Consider the following 6630-nt stretch of genomic DNA (forward strand, 5'->3'; position numbering starts at 1 on the left):
ACTGCACAATTAAATAAAAATAAGCACATTTGTTATAAACACATAAAAATATTGTACAACTAGCATACCAATGTGGAACACGAACAAAATGAGGAAATAGAAATAAATATAATGAAATAAAATAATAAATTAAGAGTTTCTGCCGGAAAATCGCACTGTGTGCAAAACTCAGCAAAAATGTATTTATTGTTTAATATATTAATTAGCCTCGATAATTCTTTAGCACTACAAACTCATCGCAAACAATGAAGCGGAAGAACCGTTCTTTTATTATTTCCAAATTGATCGAACGGAATGAGCACGAGTGCACAACTCATTGTTTTTCTCAGACTACCTTTCTTTCGTGAGCACGGAGAAATAAAGGAAACAAAATAAATTGCGGTAATATAGAGGAGATTATGCATTGTGATTTTTCCCACTTTCCGCTGATAATACATTTTTCTCAATGTTTTATTTTTCTTCTGTATATTTCTCCAAGTGAATAAAAATCTCAACTGGTTTATTTTCCCTTTTTTCGGTAAATCAGTTTTATAAATTCAATTATCAAATATGTGTAAACTCCAGTGTTACAGACAGATTTTATGGAGCACCTGCAAATATGATGATAAAAAAGTATATATTATTGGTTTAAGTTTTTTTTTGAGTAATAAAAAGATACAGCTTATAACTTTTCGTATTTATTACTTTATTTTATTTTGTTCGACAGAATCATAACCGAGCATAAAGGTTCAGGTGTATCAAAGTGTATAAATAAAAATAAATAAGGTTACTGTAAAAAATAAAATACAAAGCAGAAAAAAGAAAAAAAATACGATGACACGTTATGAACAAATCTTATAATAATATTAGAAACCCAGCTCAGAATATAAGCCACCCAAATAGTGAAGTTATTATAGAGACTTAGGACAGTAATCTAAAAATGAATATTGACTCAAAGAAAAACACAAAATATAATAGAAAGTTTACAATCCGTGCCCTTCCAAGATATAAAATATGAAGCATTTAAAAGTGTAGGGAATATTTTTTTACATATCAAAAAATTAAAAATTAATGATTGACATATAAAAGATACATAAAAATATATGGTAGTGATAAAAATAAAAAATTATTAAAAAATGTAAGCAAAATGACAGAAAAATATTAAAAATTATCTAACAATTTTTCCAGACATTCGACAGATTTCAAACAATAAACGAAATCTTTTTTTTATTTATTCAGTCTTAATTTTTTGACAAGGAAAGTTAAGAATTATCTAAAGAGCTATAAAATAGCATTATTTACCATCTGCTCATATTTATTCCATTGCAAGTAATTACAGTATTTCTGATTTGACGATGCCTTCCAGCTGGATTTCACTAAACATAATATTATCTCCATCCTTATTAAGCCTTTGGTGATCATCCATAGCGCACAGGGAGGGCGTATTTCACATCATTGAATACAATTTGCGTTATGAAAAAGCGAAATATATAGGTATGAAACTTTTCCATTTTCTCATTCTCGCCGTTTCATACTTTTTTTTCCATCTTTACACAATTGATTTTTTTTCGCTATCTCAACATTCATGTACAGATACAATTGTAGTGAATAAAAAAAGGACTGCACGAACACATTCAAAACTTTTTCTGTACACTACTTCCATTCTCTCAATCTGAAATAAATCTAAACATAATCATTGTGCTATGATGATGACTATTACGTGGCAACCACGCGAATAGAATAACAATAATATTGTGAAGATAATAACCTGAGAATTGTAAATTATGAACATATAAAAAACTTTTACTATGGTGGATGAAAGAAATTTCTTTTTTTTTTATGAAAAGAGGACTTTTGTGCAACACGAAGTCAGATGGAAAGAACAGAATTCTGAAACAAAAGAGTAAAAAACGTAAAAAATTATCTGATGTGCATTTAAAGCTGAATGACAAAGCTGACTGTATTATACACAACACAAAAAAAAACAATAAAGAATTTATATAGTAACTTTTATCACTGCTGGACTGTTAAACTGAAAAAATAAAACAAAAAAAAAAGTTGTTAAGTTTGTAAAGAGTTTAAAAAGATGTGTAAAACAATGTTTGTACGAGCTTGAAAAAATATGAAAGTTGATTATAGTGTTCGAAAATTATTGTTTAATGCAGTAAATAAAAAATAAAGAAGTTTGATATTTTGATTATACTAGAGATTATATGCTAAATAATAAATATAAAATCAACTCGTTTAATGATACTCATGCAAATGGAGACGTCTGGTAGTTTATTTTTCGATCTTCTGTTCTGAAGCAAAGTTTTCATAAAATTACGATAAAAGTTTTACCTTCAGAAACACAACAGATTATTACAAGCATTAAATCATTTGAAAGTATTGTGTTCGTAATACCGCATGCTTAAAGTTCAGATAATGTTTTTCAACGCAAAACTATCGTAAAATAATGAATAATAAGTTTAATATAAAAGCAATAATGAGAATTTATTTACATTAAACTATTTTATTATACGCAGAGCGTTCATCTTCTGGCTTAATAACGAATTCTCGTGGGTCGTAACTGAATAAAAACAGAATCTGTTGTTTAAAATTAGACGAAAATTATAATTTACTACCCTAAGAACCGTTTTTAATTTTCTTTATCATAAATATACAGTTTTACAAAAAGTGTTTTATGTTGCCTTCTTAAACATTTTTTTTTTCAATATACCAAAACTTTTAATGAACACTATAAGAAAACCGTGATTTTGGTATTTTTTAGAATGGAATGCACCAAATATACAGTTTTACAAAAAGTGTTTTATGTTGCCTTCAAACTATAAGAAAACCACAAAGTTACGCGCAACAGTTCTTATTTTTTGTTTTCAAAAAACAAGAAACTAATATAAAATATAAATATTCAACTTTGAGATCACTGCACTATGACAAATTTCATAATAATAATCTAAAATCCTTTTCTTGAGAAAAAAATGTTAAGGCACATTATAATATAATATAGCGATAAGCTGAGTTCAATAAAAAGCTAATATGCAAGAAACGACATAAAAAAATGGAAAATATAAATACACATGAAATTCTAGTAGAGAAAAAGAATTTAGTTATGTAGTACCCAACAAAGGATAAGAAAAAAAATGTAGAAAATTTTAATAAATAAATCCAATTACAAAGATTAACATAAAAGTCATTAATCTTTGTATTCTTAAATACATAAGATAGTTTTTTTTATTCCGTCAAGTCTTAATCAAGTCATTTTACTGAGGTAAGTCATGAATTCAATTTCGTAGGTACGTAATTTTTCTCTGAATAAATGTAATATAACACAAACAAAAATAAAACCAGTGTTTATTTTAACAGTTTGCTGATGGGATTATAATAATGCTGTATGACACATCAGATGACATGTCTTCCTCTTTGTAGGCAATTAAAGGGAAAATTTTACTGTCCCTTTACGGTAGTCATCATCTCTTTGAATGCATGTTAAAGATGTAAAAGACATACGTATGTCATCTTATTCAATTTTATATGACTTCTTTCTCCTTTAAAAGTGTTATATATTGTGCTGATATACTCAACTTAACTAGGTCATTATTCGAGCAACTATAAGGCAAAACGGAAAAAAATAATCTTATGAATAATTTATTTGTATATTATCCGGCTTATATTAGAACTTTTAAAAGCATCTCGAGATACAGACACTCTTTGACTCTTTTGTTATAGTATCTCGTGAGTTATGATGATATGTATGAATAAATGTGTCCCAACCATGCTTTCTAGCACATGAAGTTTGAAAAATTTACATATTCTCTTATTATAACATGTATTTGTCTGTGCCGAGGCAGATGAAAATGATGCTCTATTATTTCTTGTCCTACCTTCACCCTTGACATCATCATTTTGTGGTTAAGGCAGAAACGGTTTTCGCTTTTTTTTATTTTTATACGAAACACGGCTAATTTTAAAGAGTACACTTCAAATTTAATCAATAGCTCGTTGATCTTTCAAATGAATAGCAAAAATATCAGCTTTTTTTTGCGTCGACATTCTAATATTTTTTTTTTATAAATTTATTCATGCATAATCCAGATTCTGATAAAATAGCAGGTTATTTTAGGTTTAATATTTTCCAACTTTATTCATGAATACGTATTTTCATGTGTCTGCATCTGACCATATTGCCATTCATTTATATCTATTCACCAGATATTTTATAACTTTATCGCATTCGAAAAAATAAGAAGATATGTTCTCTTTTGTTTTCTCCACAAAAATATATAGAAATAAAATGTCCTTTGCACTGTATAAAAATATTTGATATTCATTTATTCTCAGTGTTTTTCTTTTTTTTCCTCATGCTCAATAAATAGAAACAATGCAGACATATAATTGAATAAACATTGTTTTACGGCATTATCTTTTAGTTTTATAAACTCCTGATTTTTTTATCGGTACAAGTACATAAAATAATAAAGAGATATCTGCATTCTAGGAATAAGCCAAAATCATATAATTATATTTTACGAAACATTAACTTTATCTTGATTACTTTTCACTAGCGATATATGAATTTCTTTTTTTTTTTAAAGGAAAAGATGAAAATATAAAGTACCACATGAACAATCTTTGTTCCGATGTGTGCTGTTTGTTAACCATTTAGTACTGCTTTAAAGTACTTAAGCAATAACTTCTTCCCATAAATTGAATATTGATGTGAATCTCTTACCTATGGGAGAAATTATATCATCATACATATTTAAAGAAGCTTGTTCACAATGTAATGTCTTGATTTGAGTGATCTGCTATTGGTTTAATAATTGTTATTCAAAGATGATGTTTGTGTTGACGTAGGATGGTAAATGTTTTGACTTTAACTTCAGGTAAACAAAAAGCATTTCAATTATATAATGATGAGAAAAGCTGTACATCTTGCCAAAATTCAAAGTTATAAATGTTTGTGTTTGCTAAAATAAAATAAATTTCATTTGCCTTCCCAATATTTGCTGGCAAAAACAAAAAAGGGAACGTTTTTACCGTTTTGTCATAAAATATACGGTATGTAAAACCTTGCAAAAATAACAGATCAACAAAAAATTTAAATTACTTTCGTTCGGGACACCGTTTCGTTGTTTTTATGTGTAAAATTTTTGTCAAAGGAGAAATACATTCCATTCAAAGTGAGTGAATCCGCATACCACGAAATATAAAATAATAATAAATATTTCTCTTATGCATAGAGGTTAAATGTAGTCTGGTAGACAATTTAAACAAATATGTACTTCAAGTTGATCCGCACGATAATAATATGAGCAACATTTTCATTTTTTTCTTTGTTTTTTTGAAACAATAAAAAGAAAATGGGCTCTTATGATGTAAAAATAAACATAGTACCTTTACCTACATGTTTTGTGTTATAGTGTAATGTTGGGTTTTTGTGTCGTGCAACATACTTCATGAATATCCCGTCCAAAAATATTTTTCAAAGTGGTATAATTTAGTTTTTCCTTTAAACGAAAAAAAATCCTTTTATCGATTTTTCTCTGTGTTAAAAATATTTTTATGCGTCATATATCGATTTTTTTTAATTGATATCGTCATTATTTGATTTTATTTTCCTTTCAAAATATTTTCATGTTGCCAATAATTTTACTTGTTTGCTTTCAAAATAATTCAATTTATATTCAAAAATCTTTTTTTTTTCGAATCATCAATAAATAAAAATCTAAATGGGTTTATTTTGTTGAGCTTCTTACCACATTTTCCATAAGCAATTTATTCTTTATCATATGTGTGATGGAAGGTTTTATATTATTAAAAAAACAAGTACTCCGCGCCAGAAATTTCATAAAAGTTTATATATATAAAAAAAAAAAACATATTTTTATGAAAAAGTTGTTTGTCATCTTTTTTACATTTTATTCATCTCTGTACAATCTGACTATCTAAAAAACCTGAACCATATAAAAAAATAAAATTTACAAGTATGAAAAAACTGAAAAGGATTTAATTTGGCAAAAAAAAACTAGCACCTTTTGAGTCAAGGATGTTTAATTTAAATATAGTTGGTTTGCTTTTATCATTAATATTTAAATACATCCTTCTACTGGCACTTCATTTTTTTTTGTTTTATTTTAATCAGGTTTTATTTTCTATAAGATTGTATTTATTTTACAAAGTTTTAACCACTTTTTTTATAAATTTAAATAAAAAAGACAAAACTAATAATTGTGAATTATTTATTTTCCAGGGGTTGCACATTAAATCTGAGATCAAGGCTATGGTCATTACACATAATGTAACAAAGAAGGATATTATTATTTTAAATTTATGCAAAAATGTTATGATATTTACTGTAAGGTTGATAGCGGTCTTTCGAAAGTATATCCATTAAATTTATTTTTGTGATACATTCAACTGTGTTTCGATTTCAATTATTTAGAATTAAAAATATGTGCTGTAAAATGTTAGATTTAAACTAATAACAATCAAGTAGGCTTCGATTTAGGGTATTCAATCATACATCTTAAAAATTTTACGTTTTTCTGTCCATCAATATAATTTATAAAATTGATTTCTCGTTTAAATCCTAAATGATTTTGAGTAATTTTTAAACTCCAAAAATTCCTTTAAAAAATTAAGAAAAAAAAA

The sequence above is a fragment of the Culicoides brevitarsis genome, chromosome 1 (genome assembly GCF_036172545.1).
Source record: "Culicoides brevitarsis isolate CSIRO-B50_1 chromosome 1, AGI_CSIRO_Cbre_v1, whole genome shotgun sequence".
NCBI lineage: Eukaryota > Metazoa > Arthropoda > Insecta > Diptera > Ceratopogonidae > Culicoides > Culicoides brevitarsis.